Raw genomic sequence first — 15,463 nt, 5'->3', positions numbered from 1 at the left:
AACAGTAATGCTTAGTAAAGGTATGCACAGACTTCCATGTAGCAGCCTTACAAATCTCGGAAATTGGTACATTGTTAAGGAGGGCAGCAGTAGCCGCTTTTCCCCTTGTGGAATGCGCTTTTGGCCTAGCCAGTAATCGCTTATTAGCCAGTTGGTAAGAGTTAACAATACAAGACACAATCCATCTTGATATCGTTCGTTTAGACGCTGCCTCTCCTGTTCTTAAATGACCATAATTTAGAAACAAATGGTTAGAATGTCTAATCGGTTTTGTTTTGTCCAAATAGAATTTCAGCACTCTTTTCAAGTCTAAAGAATGCAATGCTTTCTCAGCCGGAGTCTCCGGATTGGGAAAGAAAGTCGGTAAAGATATAGGCCCTCATTACGAGCCTGGCGGTCTGTGACCGCCAGGCTCGCGGTTGGCGGGAGCACCGCCGACAGCCTGGCGGTGCCCCTTAGGGCATTCTGACCGCGGCGCTTTGGCCGCGGTCAGTGCAGGAAAACCGGCGGTCTCCCGCCGGTTTTCCGCTGCCCGTCAGAATCCTCCAAGGCGGCGCAGCATGCTGCGCCGCCTTGGGGATTCTGACACCCCCTACCGCCATCCTGTTCCTGGCGGTTCGCCCGCCAGGAACAGGATGGCGGTAGGGGGTGTCGCGGGGCCCCTGGGGGCCCCTGCAGTGCCCATGCCAATGGCATGGGCACTGCAGGGGCCCCCGTAAGAGGGCCCCGCTTGTATTTCACTGTCTGCATAGCAGACAGTGAAATACGCGACGGGTGCAGTAGCACCCGTCGCACCTTCCCACTCCGCCGGCTCGATTCCGAGCCGGCGTCCTCGTGGGAAGGTTGTTTCCCGCTGGGCTGGCGGGCGGCCTTAAGGCGGCCGCCCGCCTGCCCAGCGGGAAACTCAGAATGCCGGCCGCGGTCTTCAGACCGCGGTGCGGTATTCCTGCGGCGCAACTTTGGCGGGCGGCCTCCGCCGCCCGTCAAAGTTGTAATGAGGGCCATAGTCTGATTGATATGGAATTCTGACACCACCTTCGGAAGGAAAGATGGGTGAGTTCGCAGAACCACTCTATTATCGTGAAAAACCGTGTACGGTTCTCTGCAAGACAGAGCCTGAATTTCGCTGACCCTCCTCGCTGAAGTAATGGCCACCAAAAAAGCCGTCTTCCACGTAAGGTGCTGTAAAGAGGCCTTGTGGATAGGTTCAAAGGGAGGGCCCATAAGCTTTGACAGGACTACATTCAGTTCCCATGAAGGAGAAGGTCTCCGAATGGGAGGAAAAACCTTTTTCAAGCCTTCTAAAAAATCCTTGACTACAGGTATCGTAAAGAAGGATTCCTGAGAAGGCGACTTACGATACGCTGTAATTGCAGACAAATGAACCTTAATAGAAGATACCTGCAGACCAGACTTCGCCAGATGAAGCAAATAGGACAGAATGACGTCCTCCTGAGCTCGTATGGGATTTATACCTTGTTGAGAGCACCAGATGTAAAATCTCTTCCACTTAAAAGCGTAAGAACGCCGCGTGGAAGGTCGTTTCGACTCTTTCAAGATGTTCATGCACTCCTGTGAGAGCCCTAGGTGCCCATACTGTAGGAATTCAGGAGCCATGCTGTCAAGCTCAGAGAGGGAAGGTTGGGATGTAGGATTCTGCCTTCCATTCTGCTCAGGAGATCCGGTCTGCACGGCAACCTCCTGTGAGGTTTTTCCGATAAGTTGAGTAGGTCCGTGTACCAGAATTGGCGGGGCCATTGTGGCGCTATCAGAATCATTCTGGTTCTGGAGTTGTAAAATTTGTTGATTACTGCCGGTATGAGGGGAATCGGTGGAAAGGCGTAGAGAAATGTCCCTGACCAGTCGATCAACAGGGCATTCCCTTGAGATCCCGGACGGCAGAACCTGGATGCGAAGTCTGGGCATTTCTTGTTTGTTTCGTCTGCAAAAAGATCCAACTGGGGTCGACCCCATTGACCGAAGATGTCCTCGACGACTTCGTCGTGTAGGACCCAGTCGTGCGCGTCTTCTAGATGTCTGCTCAGGAAATCTGCCTCTACGTTTTGCTGACCTGGCAGGTGTACCGCTGTGATAGACATTCCCCTGGCCAGGAGCCAATGCATATCGTTTGGGATTCTCGAGACAGAGGTAGTGATCTTGTTCCCCCCTGTTTGTTCAGATAATACATTGTGGTTGTATTGTCTGTCTGAATTAGGAGAGATTTCCCCTGAACCAATGGAGAGAAAGATTTGAGAGCCAGATGGACTGCTCTGAGCTCCAGTAGATTTATGTGATAGTTCTTTTCCTTGTCGGACCACAAACCCTGAGCTTGGAAGGAACCCAGATGAGCACCCCAACCCTGAAGAGACGCATCCGTTACCAGAGTGTCGGCTGGAATTGTCTGGTGAAACGGAGAACCTATCGACAGGTGAGGTCTGTGCATCCACCATTGTAGTGATTGAAAAGCCACTGCTGGTAGTCGAACTCTGTCCTCCCAGTGACCAGTCTTTTGGCTCCAATTGTTCTCTAATGCCTCCTGAAGGGGCCTCATGCGTAGCCTGGCATTCGGGACAATGAAGATGCATGAAGCCATGGAGCCCAGAAGAGATGTCACCTGACGAGCAGTAGGTGCATCGGCTGTTAATAGTTGTTGACACTTCCTGTGGATTGATAAAAGTCGTTCCTCCGAAGGATACACTCTTTGGACTTTTTCCTCTCCTGAAGCCCATGTAGCCTGATCTTCTCTCTGTCTTTGAGAGTCCTCCTTGACATGTTCTTACAATACTTGCAGGTGTCAGGACAGTGACTCTGTGGCAGGCAGACAATACACAGAGAGTGTGGGTCTGACTGGGCTTTCTTCTTCCCACAAGAAGGACATTTTACAAAAAGAGATGGCATTTTCTGTCAAAAAGACTTCCAAACTCAGACAAAAGATGTTATCTGTCGAGTAAACAGGAAAAATACTATTTTTTAAGGATTTTTCTGAAGAAAAACTCAGAAAAAACTGAGAGCTCAATGCTCCAGGATCCTCTCAGAAGAAGCCGGAAAAAAGAACTGACCTAACTGTGAACCAACCAGCCCAGCGGGAAACAACCTTCCCACGAGGACGCCGGCTCGGAATCGAGCCGGCGGAGTGGGAAGGTGCGACGGGTGCTACTGCACCCGTCGCGTATTTCACTGTCTGCTATGCAGACAGTGAAATACAAGCGGGGCCCTCTTACGGGGGCCCCTGCAGTGCCCATGCCATTGGCATGGGCACTGCAGGGGCCCCCAGGGGCCCCGCGACACCCCCTACCGCCATCCTGTTCCTGGCGGGCGAACCGCCAGGAACAGGATGGCGGTAGGGGGTGTCAGAATCCCCAAGGCGGCGCAGCATGCTGCGCCGCCTTGGAGGATTCTGACGGGCAGCGGAAAACCGGCGGGAGACCGCCGGTTTTCCTGCACTGACCGCGGCCAAAGCGCCGCGGTCAGAATGCCCTAAGGGGCACCGCCAGGCTGTCGGCGGTGCTCCCGCCAACCGCGAGCCTGGCGGTCACAGACCGCCAGGCTCGTAATGAGGGCCTATATCTTTACCGACTTTCTTTCCCAATCCGGAGACTCCGGCTGAGAAAGCATTGCATTCTTTAGACTTGAAAAGAGTGCTGAAATTCTATTTGGACAAAACAAAACCGATTAGACATTCTAACCATTTGTTTCTAAATTATGGTCATTTAAGAACAGGAGAGGCAGCGTCTAAACGAACGATATCAAGATGGATTGTGTCTTGTATTGTTAACTCTTACCAACTGGCTAATAAGCGATTACTGGCTAGGCCAAAAGCGCATTCCACAAGGGGAAAAGCGGCTACTGCTGCCCTCCTTAACAATGTACCAATTTCCGAGATTTGTAAGGCTGCTACATGGAAGTCTGTGCATACCTTTACTAAGCATTACTGTTTAGACTCGGATGCAAGAGCGGATGCCCAGGTGGGGCAGGCCTCTCTTAAAAATCTATTTGCATGAATATATATTCTTTCCTGCACTTCTTTCAGACAGTCCGCAGAGTTTAGGGATGGGCTTGCTAATCTATTCAATGTTTATGACTATTGATGAGGATCCCCTGGAAGAGAAGGATTAGTTACTTACCTGTAAATCCTAGTTCTCCTCCAGGGGTATCCTCATCAAAGTCATAAACAACCCACCCTCCTCCCCGGACTCAAGTCTCCTAGAAGTGCAGGACAGATTATCTTTCTGATCAGTTACACAGATTGTCACCGTAAAAAAGTACTGACCTAACTGTGAACCAACTGTCACCTTCCCTTCACCCCTGAGGCATGGTGGGATACTGGAGGTGCTCAGGGTCTTAAAGGCACGGTGCCAAAGTTTTTATGGTTCTCCTGTGTTAACCTGCATGCAGCCTATTGGCTAAGAATGCTTCATTGTTTTTCAATGTGGTTTTTTCTATTTTTCTCTGATATTTACTGCTGTTTACTTCCCTAAGTCCAGTTTTTGGGGCTTAGGTAGATATTTATGATCTATTGTGATTTTATAATATAAAAAAAAAAAAAAAAAAAACTTGCATAGAAATAAAGCATTTGAGCCTATTTATGATTATAGCCTGCATTGCTGTTTTACACATGATAATATGTATGTATTTTATATATATATGCTCCGGGGTCCCCGCACGGGGGCGGGAATATTCAATGTTTATGACTATTGATGAGGATCCCCTGGAAGAGAAAGCCTGGATTCTGTTTCCCATTGTTTTCTATGAGAGAAGTCCAGTTGCTCCTTTTCACCGGATCCTCTCCTCCAGGACTTGGAAGTGTCTGAAATTACACACACCTGAGACCTCTTCTGTGCAGCCCAGTTTGGAACTGCTTATAAGCAGCCATTTCCTCAAGATCCCCGTTGTGCATTGGAGTTTGATTCCTTTGTGTTACAGACCCCTTATTGGATGGTGTTCCAGTTTTGTTCCTGTTCTGTTCCAGTTTGATCCTGTTTCCTGTTTCTCTGCCCTGCTCCTGATTGTTCTAGCCAGAGTCTGCTATCTATCTCTTAGCCTTGTACCTGTTTGTTTCTTCCAGAGCCTGCTCCCTGTTTCTCTGTTCTGCTCCTGCCTTGTTTCAGCCTGAACCTGCTCTCTGTTTCCCAGTCCTGTTTACTGCTTTTTCCTACTCCCTGTATTCCAGCCCTGTCATTGCCTGTTCAAGCCAGAGCCTGCTGTCAGTTTCCCAGTCCTATCTCTGTTTGTTCCAGCCAGAAGTTTGCGCCCTGTTTTCAAGTCCTAGGCCTGCCTTTGCTTTAGCCTGAGCCTGTTCCCAGTTCCTGCCTCTGTCTCTTAGTTTGTTCCCTTCTGTTTCTGTTTCTTCTTGGTTATTTGTATCTGGTAAGTGTTCTATCAGTCTTTACCAGTGTATAAGTGTTCTCCTTTGTACTAGGGTTGGCTCCTGGTTTCCAGGAGGCAATTCCAGCCCCCATCCTTGTCTAGTGTTATACGTTGTCTTTCGTGCCTAACAGTGACAGTGTGCTATTGCTGTTGTTCCAGAAATCGCCACTGTGTTTCCAGCTGGACCCACAAGAGCTTGTTGTGTGTATGTAAGTACTATCCTTGTTTGTGCTCTAGGGTCCAGAGACAGAATCACTTCTGTTGCCTCCTTTCTAGGGGGCAGGCAGTGTGACTATCTGTAAGAGCAAACTGCACAGAGGCATTGACAATTCTTGTCACTGTGGGAGGTTCTGCGCCCTACTCTGTGTACAACCCCAGCGTGTTTGTCCATTAGTAATCTGTTTCATGTTTGTTCACACAAAGGTTGCTCTGCTTTTAGTTACCTGTGCCTGTCCATAGCTGCCCTTCCCGTGTATGCCTTTAGCTGCCCTTCTGTCCCAGCACACTACCTCTTTAGGATGACCTCAAGGGGGGTCCCAACTAAAGTCCTGATCAGACCCACCCTAAACCGTGACAGAATGCACAACCCAAAAATTTCAAGCTCCCCAGGCAGCAAAGGCACACACAGATCTAAAATGTTTTCCTGTCATGTTAAGACGCCCCTTTCTAAACCTATACATTCACTGAAGACCTCTACAAAAGGCCTTAGTTTAAAGGATAGACTTGTTAAAGAAAATCAAAGATTGCAAATTCAGTACTACATTGCATGGCTTGCTGACACATCAATGTTCAACTATTATCATATCTGTGATTATGACCCCCAATCCCTGTCTGTAGAAGAAGTACAGAGAAATTATGAATTTTTGGAGATTCTATTGCCTCAAACAGGGGAGTATGTTCCTAACAGTGAAAGAGCTCTTGCTACCTTGCACAAGACACTTAGGGCCTGATTCTAACTTTGGAGGACGGTGTTAAACCGTCCCAAAAGTGGCGGATATACCACCTACCGTATTACGAGTTCCATAGGATATAATGGACTCGTGATACGGTAGGTGGTATATCCGCCACTTTTGGGACCGTTTAACACCGTCCTCCAAAGTTAGAATCAGGCCCTTGCTCTCAAGAAACACTGGTTAAATCCTTGCCTCATGCTAGTGCATCCCAAGTTCACCTCCAGGACTCTGCCAAAACACAGAACCCTGACTCTGTTCAAGAAGCCACACTAGGGATTCCTTTTTTTTCTGTTGAGTGTTTCAGCCTATCTAGGCCAGTTTCTCAGAATTCAAAGTGCAGTGCTGACTCTTATAAAGACCTACCAGTTCCTCAGAGCTTTCAAGTCAGCAGGATAGAAGCTGTATCTAAGGGATCAGTAAAGATGGAGGGATTCCTTAGTTCAACTCAAAAGGCTTGTGCCCTTCCCAAATTTGATGACAGTACAACAGTCTCAATTCATAAGTGCTGTGCTGACTCTTGTAGAGACCTACCAGTCCCTCAGAGCTTTCAGGTCAGCAGGTTAGACTCTATATCAAAGGAATCAGTAAAGACTGTGGGATTCCTTAGTTCCACTCAAACGGCTTGTGCTCTTCTCAAACTGGATGATAATACACCAGTCTCAATCCCTAAAAGCTCTGCTAAACCCTTTTCTATTATGAGTGGGTTTGATAACAATATGGACATACACACACTAAAAGAGCAGTTTTGGCAGATTAAAAGGCAGATATTGGACTTCTATGATGAATATGTTGTAACATACACAAGAAATCTTGCACATGGGCTCTTTTCATCAATGCATATTTTACTGTTGCCAGAACCAGACATTCTGTTTATCTGTAAGGTAGAAGAAGTAACAGAGCAGCTGATGGAAACTACTGCAAGGCAATTTGAAAACCTGAAAAAAGAAAAAGATCACCAGCTTTGGCTTAAAGAACAGTATGCTACAGTATGTCTCTCCAAAGACTACCATAGAGCCGATTGTCTCTTCTATTAATGACAGTCAAAAGACAACTCCAGTTATAAATATATCAGACTCTCTCTCAGCCTGTAGTTCTCCAGTGAAAATTCCTGTACAGTTGACTGAATCTCTGACATCTCTGAGAGATTTGACACCTCTTGATTCAAAGAATGGATCAGAGTCTTCAGAAGGAAGTGTCTCAGCCCCTCTATCAGAACAAACAAAGCCAAAGCAAGAAGAGAGTTCTGATGCAGACTCCAATAGCTGCACCTTAAGAAACAAAGATATGACTTTACTGGAGATTAATGGCAAGTTGTGCAACAGTGTTAAAGAATCTGAATCTAGTGATGACAGTGGTTCCTGCCTTGCCGTGAACAAACCTGCAGATAGTGCTGTTCAAATAGCGCACGCACCAGAATTTTCAGATTGTGGGGATACTCTTGCCCTTTCAAACAATATCATAGAATTTTCAGATAATGAAGAGACAGTTCCAGTTTCAAGTGAATTAATGGATTTTTCTGACCGTGAAGAAATACCCGCAGTTACTAAGAATGTAATGGACTTCTCAGAAAGTTTAAAAATCTCTTCTGTGTCAAAGCAAACCGTGGAGATTTCAGACAAGGAAGAAAGCCAGCAATCTGAAACTGAACAGCCTGTCACAAGAAATTATAGCCTTCTCCTAGAACAGGACACAGTTGCAGCCTCAGCCACTGATTCTGACTTGCTGTTCCCTGCCACTATGTATCTTGTTTCCAGCTCAACGGTTAGTGAAGAACAGATCTCTGATCTACCCGTATCTGATTTTGATGTAAAATCAGCCACACCAATGACACCTGCTGTGTCTCTGAAATTAAAGACTCCTGAAAAACATATCCTACTTCTCGGAAGGTGTTACAGACCTGACAGTTACTAATACGACAATTATCTCCTCCAAAGAAGAAAGTATTGAACAGGAAACTAATGCTCTAAAGAAGACCGCCCATAATGCCATTCCAGATCTCCTTGCTCCTGAATCCACTTTACCAGAAACCAACTCCATGCACTCCTCCCATAGCAATAGAATAATAAAGAGGAAAGACATCAGAGCTCATACCGGTATTAATACATGCTTTGCTCATTGGATGATTCATCTGTGGCAGGACTGTAAACTTATCAACCAAGGAAGGTGTTGGATTTTCTTGCTGTGGCTTTTCCTCTTCAACTTTTCAACTTTTTTCAGCCAAAGGATCACCTTCTCTTCTTGAGCAGACTGGTGGGAGGGGGTATACTGTTACGACTCTGTCATCCCATTTCTAGGGGGCGCTGTAAGGGGACTGTCAGAAGCCTGGGAATCACCTTGAACACTTATCTAGAGTCCTTTGCTGACACCTGTTTGTGTCTCTTTTCGCCATGGTATACTTGTGTAGTACTACATTGGCTTCCTGGGACTGCAAATCCCATAATGCACAGCCCGGTAGTCAGGAAAGCCTGGATTCTGCTTCTGTAGGAGGCTGGCCTGGCTTGTAGTGGGTACCAAGGGGTACTTACACTCTGTACCAGGTCCAGTTATCCCTTATTAGTGTAGAAGAGATGTTTCTAGCAGCTTAGGCTGATAGAAGGTAGCTATAGCAGAGCAGCTTAGGCTGAACTAGGAGACATGCAAAGCTCCTACTATATCACTGGTGTCATATGTACAATATCATAAGAAAACACAATACAAAGATATACTAAAAATAAAGGTACTTTATTTTTATGACAATATGCCAAAAGTATCTCAGTGAGCACCCTCAGTATGAGGATGCCAAATATACACAAGATATATGTACACAATGCCAAAAATATGCAGTAATAGCAAAAGGAAGTAATGCAAACAATGTAAAGTTACAGTAGATTCCAATAGGAGCACATAGGTATAGGGGCAACACAAACCATATACTCCAAAAGTGGAATGCGAACCACGAATGGACCCCAAACCTATGTGAGCTTGTAGAGGGTCGCTGGGACTGTAAGAAAACAGTGAGGGTTAGAAAAATAGCCCACCCCAAGACCCTGAAAAGTAGGTGTAAAGTGCACCTATAACCCCCAGAGAGCACAGAAGTCGTGATAGGGGGTTTCTGCAAGGAAGACCAACACCAGCAAAGCAACAACAGTGGATTTCCAGACTTGAGTACCTGTGGCACAAGGGGACCAAGTCCAAGAGTCGTGACAATGTCGAGAGTGGGCAGATGCCCATGAAATGCCAGCTGAGGGTACAAAGAAGTTGCCATCGGATGGTAGAAGCTGTAGATTCTGCAAGAACGAAGAGGGCTAGAAACTTCCCCTTTGGAGGATGGATGTCCCACGTCGTCAAGAAGCTTGCAGAGGTGTTCCCACGCAGAAAGACTGCAAACAAGCCTTGCTAGTTGCAAGGGTCGCGGTTAGGGTTTTTGGATGCTGCTGTGGCCCAGGAGGGACCAGGATGTCGCCACTTGGATGAGGAGACAGAGGGGGCGCCCAGCAAGTCGGGGAGCCCTCACAGAAGCAGGCAGCACCCGCAGAAGTACCGGAACAGGCACTTAGAAGGGGAGTGAACCGGAGTCCACCCGAAGTCAGAAAAGGGAGTCCCACGACGCCGGAGGACAACTCAGAAGGTTGTGTACTGCAGGTTAAAGTGTCGGGGACGTAGGTTTGGCTGTGCACGAAGGAAATCCTGGAAGAGTGCAGAGGAGCACCTTCAAATCACGCGGTACCCAGCAAAGCAGTCTAGCATGAGGAGGCAAGGACTTACCTCCACCAAACTTGGACTGAAGAGTCACTGGACTGTGGGAGTCACTTGGACAGAGTTGCTGAGTTCCAGGGACCACGCTCGTCATGCTGAGAGGGGACCCAGAGGACAGGTGATGCAGTCTTTTGTTGCATGCGGTTGCAGGGGGAGGATTCCGTCGTCCCACTGGAGATTTCTTCAGAGCTCCTGGTGCAAGAAGGAGGCAGGCTACCCCCAGAGCATGCACCACCAGGAAACAGTCGAGAAGGCGGCAGGATAAGCGATACAAGGTTGCAGTAGTCGTCTTTGCTACTTTGTTGCAGTTTTGCCGGCGTCCTGAGCAGTCAGCAGTCGATCCTTTGGCAGAAGGTAAAGAGAGAGATGCAGAGGAACTCTGGTGAGCTCTTGCATTCGGTATCTGAAGAATTCCCCAAAGCAGAGACCCTAAATAGCCAGGAAAGGAGGATAGGTTAGTAACACAGGTAAGAGCCTATCAGAAGGAGCCTCTGACGTCACCTGCTGGCCCTGGCCACTCAGAGCAGTCCAGTGTGCCAGCACACCTCTGAATCCAAGATGGCAGAGGTCTGGGGCACGCTGGAGGAGCTCTGGGCACCTCCCCTGGGAGGTGCAGGTCAGGGGAGTGGTCACTCCCCTTTCCTTTGTCCAGTTTCACGCCAGAGCAGGGGTGGGGGATCCCTGAACCGGTGTAGACTGGCTTATGCAGAGATGGGCACCATCTGTGCCCATCAAAGCATTTCAAGAGGCTGGGGGAGGCTACTCCTCACCAGCCCTGACATCTTTTTCCAAAGGGAGAGGGTGTAACACCCTCTCTCTGAGGAAGTCCTTTGTTCTGCCTTCCTGGGCCAGGCCTGGCTGGACCCCAGGAGGGCAGAAACCTGTCTGAGGGGTTGGCAGCAGCAGCAGCTGCAGTGAAACCCCGGGAAAGGTAGTTTGGCAGTACCCGGGTCTGTGCTAGAGAGTCGGGGATCATGGAATTGTCTCCCCAATGCCAGAATGGCATTGGGGTGACAATTCCATGATCTTAGACATGTTACATGGCCATGTTCGGAGTTACCATTGTGACGCTATACATAGGTAGTGACCTATGTATAGTGCACGCGTGAAATGGTGTCCCCGCACTCACAAAGTCCAGGGAATTTGCCCTGAACAATGTGGGGGCACCTTGGCTAGTGCCAGGCTGCCCACACACTAAGTAACTTAGCACCCAACCTTCACCAGGTGAAGGTTAGACATATAGGTGACTTATAAGTTACTTAAGTGCAGTGGTAAATGGCTGTGAAATAATGTGGACGTTATTTCACTCAGGCTGCAGTGGCAGGCCTGTGTAAGAATTGTCAGAGCTCCCTATGGGTGGCAAAAGAAATGCTGCAGCCCACAGGGATCTCCTGGAACCCCAATACCCTGGGTACTTCAGTACCATATACTATGGAATTATAAGGGTGTTTCAGTATGCCAATGTGAATTGGTGAAATTGGTCACTAGCCTGTTAGTGACAATTTAGAAAGCAGAGAGAGCATAACCACTGAGCTTCTGATTAGCAGAGCCTCAGTGAGGCAGTTAGTCATCACACAGGGAACACATACAGGGCACACTTATGAGCACTGGGGCCCCGGCTGGCAGGGTCCCAGTGACACATACACTAAAACAACATATATACTGTGAAATATGGGGGTAACATGCAAGGCAAGATGGTACTTTCCTACAGTTTCCCATTGTTTTCTATGGGAGAAGTCCAGTTGCTCCTTTTCACAGGATCCTCTCCTCCAGGACTTGAAGTATCTGAAATTACACACAACTGAGACCTCTTCTGTGCAGCCCAGTATGGAACTGCTTATAAGCAGCCATTTCCTCAAGATCCCCGTCGCGCATTGGAGTTTGATTCCTTTGTGTTACAGACCCCTTATCGGATGGTGTTCCAGTTTTGTTCCTGTTCTGTTCCAGTTTGATCCTGTTTCCTGTTTCTCTGCCCTGCTCCTGATTGTTCTAGCCAGAGTCTGCTACCTATCTCTTAGCCTTGTACCTGTTTGTTTCTTCCAGAGCCTGCTCCCTGTTTCTCTGTTCTGCTCCTGCCTTGTTTCATCCTGAACCTGCTCTCTGTTTCCCAGTCCTGTTTACTGCTTTTTCCTACTCCCTGTATTCCAGCCCTGTCCTTGCCTTTTCCAGCCAGAGCCTGCTCTCAGTTTCCTAGTCCTATCTCTGTTTGTTCCAGCCAGAAGTTTGCGCCCTGTTTTCAAGTCCTAGTCCTGCCTTTGCTTCAGCCTGAGCCTGTTCCCAGTTCCTGCCTCTGCCTCTTAGTTTGTTTCCTTCTGTTTCTGTTTCTTCTTGGTTATTTGTGTCTGGTAAGTGTTCTATCAGTATTTACCAGTGTATAAGTGTCCTCCTTTGTACTGGGGTTGGCTCCTGGTTTCCAGGAGGCAATTCCAGCCCCCATCCTTTTCTAGTGTTATACGTTGTCTATCGTGCTTAACAGGGACAGTGTGCTATTGCTGTTTCAGGAATCGCCACTGTGTTTCCAGCTGGACCCACAAGAGCTTATCATGTGTATGTAAGTACTATCCTTGAATGTTCTCTAGGGTCCAGAGACAGAATCACTTCTGCTGCCTCCTTTCTAGGGGGCAGGCAGGGTGACTATCTGTAAGAGCAAACTGCACAGAGGCATTGACATTCCTTGTCACTGTGGGAGGTTCTGCGCCCTACTCTGTGTACAACCCCAGCGTGTTTGTCCATTAGTAATCTGTTTCCTGTTTGTTCACACAAAGGTTGCTCTGCTTTTACTTACCTGTGCCTGTCCATAGCAGTCCTTTCTGTGTAGCTGCTCTTCTTCCCCAGCACACTACCTCTTTAGGATATTCGGTGACCTCAAGGGGTGTCCCAACCAAAGTCCTGATCAGACCCGCCTGAAACCATGACAGCCGGCACCTATGGAAACATAGCAAACCTGTGCATTTTTTAAAACTAGACACTTAGGGGAATCCAAGATGGGATGACTTATGGGGCTCTCACCAGGTTCTGTTACCCAGACTCCTTTACAAACCTCACAATTTGGGCAAAAAACACTTTTTCCTCTCATTTCGGTGACAGAACGTTCTGGAATCTAAGAGGAGCTACAAATTTCCCTCCACTCAGCGTTTGTCATGACCACACAAACTTGCCAAATCAAATCAAAGAAATGCTTTAGAAAAGTGGAGACAGCGAAGCCCAAACTGGAAGAAAGTTTGCAGAGTAATCTTGAACTTATTTCAAAGGAAGAATCAAGAAGAGAAGATTCAAGATGGCCGTCGTGAGTCCTGAAGGTTAGTTACAGTTCTAGTCTTGCAATCGGTTGGTTGCTAGGTTACGAGCTCACCTGCTGGAAGCTTGGCACTTCAACTGAGGTCTGACAGGAATCAGCTGTGTGGAGAGAGAGCGCGCTTCAGAGCAGAAACTCCTGTGAGGTAAAATTACACTTGAAGACTATTTTACAGAAAACGTGATAAATATTGTCAAGGTTTATTTGAGGAGTTTGATAGTAGACCGTTCCAGTGGAGGTTTGGCAAGGCTACAGAGTTTAATGTATGAATAAATCTTATGTTTACAAGGTTCCTGTTTAAGATACCAAAGTCAAAAGAAAAACGAACTTTAACAAGCAAGTATTTACAAATACCAAGGTTATAAACAAAGGCCGAGTTTAACGGAGAAATGAATGTTAACAAGTAAGCATTTACAAATGCAACGGTAATAAACCAAAGTAAAGTTTAAAAGAGAAACAAACTTTAATAAACAAGCATTTACAAATACAAGTTATCGACAGATGTCGAAGTAAGAAAGGAGAAACTAACTTTAATAAACAAGCATTTACAAATACAAGTTATCAACAAATGTCGGAGTAAGAAAGAAGAAACGAACTTTAATAAACAAGCATTTACAAATACAAGTATTGACAGAACTCAAAATAAGACAGGAGAAACAAACTTTCACAAGCAAGAATTACCAATGCAATAAACGTAATTGAACTCTCTAATGTAAAGTAGAAACCAACTAACATCAGCTGATTTGGAGAACGCATTATCACCAACTATATATATATAGCAACATAAAACCAATCTCTAACAAAGGTTGAGAAGTTCTTCCAGAATCAGTAATAAGCATTTTTAAGAAGAGTTTATCATTCATAGAGAGAAGCAAGGCTACAGAGAACACAGGGTGAGTGAAGAAATAATAGAATTAAAGAGAATTAAGTGTTAAGAGTAGAAAGTGTAAAACTGATGTTGTATGTCTCTAGTAATTGTGACTGTGACTCTTGCAGGTGCTGCATCCAATCTTAGACGTGAAGAGGCAGACTGAGTACTGACGTTCATCATCTCTGTGGCAGTCTCTCTACAATCCCATTCCCCTTCCCCCCTCCCAGGTATTCAGCACAAAGGATTAAAATTAGTTGTGAGTAGCTCCGGTCGGGACTGAGGAGTTATCTTCTGCTTCTGAGGAAATAGAATTGAAGTATCCTGACAGCGTTCCCCCAAGTCTCCCGATAAAAATGGTACCTCACTTTTGTGCATAGGCCTAGTGCCCACAACAGGAAATGCCCAAAACACAACGTGGACAGATCACATTTTCCCAAAGAAAACAGAGCTGTTTTTGGCAAACGTGCCTAGCTGTGGATTTTAGCCTCGAGCTCAGCCGGCGCCTAGGGAAACCTACCAAACCTGCGCATTTTTGAATACTAGACACCTAGGGGAATCCAAGATGGGGTGACTTGTGGGGCTCCCACCAGGGTCTGTTCCCCAGAATCCCTTGCAAACCTCAAAATTTGGCCAAAAAAACAATTTTTCCTCTCATTTCAGTGACAGAAAGTTCTGGAATCTGAGAGGAGCCACTAATTTCCTTCCACACAGCCTTCCCCAAGTCTCCCAATAAAAATGGTACCTCACTTGTGTGAGTAGGCCTAGCGCCTGCGACAGGAAATGCCCCAAAACACAACGTGGACACATCACATTTTCCCAAAGAAAACAGAGCTGTTTTTTGCAAAGTGCCTAGCTGTGGATTTTGGCCTCTAACTCAGCCGGCACCTAGGGAAACCTACCAAACCTGCACACTTTTTAAAACTAGACACTTAGGGGAATCCAAGATGGGGTGACTTGTGGGGTTCACACTAGGTTCTGTTACCCAGAATCCTTTGCAAACCTCAACATTTGGCAAAAAAACGCTTTTTCCTCTCATTTCGGTGACAGAAAGTTCTGGACTGTGAGAGGAGCCACAAATTTCCTTCCACCTAGCGTTCCCCCAAGTCTCCCAATAAAAACGGTACCTCACTTGTGTGGGTACGCCTTGCACCCGGGACAGGAAATGCCCCAAAACACAACGTGGACACATCACATTTTCCCAAAGAAAACAGAGCTGTTTTTTGCAAAGTGCCTAGCTGTGGA

Source organism: Pleurodeles waltl, chromosome 7 (genome assembly GCF_031143425.1).
Source record: "Pleurodeles waltl isolate 20211129_DDA chromosome 7, aPleWal1.hap1.20221129, whole genome shotgun sequence".
In the NCBI taxonomy this organism is placed as follows: domain Eukaryota; kingdom Metazoa; phylum Chordata; class Amphibia; order Caudata; family Salamandridae; genus Pleurodeles; species Pleurodeles waltl.
The sequence above is the reverse complement of the archived record's forward strand: the minus strand, read 5'-3'. Positions refer to the sequence as shown.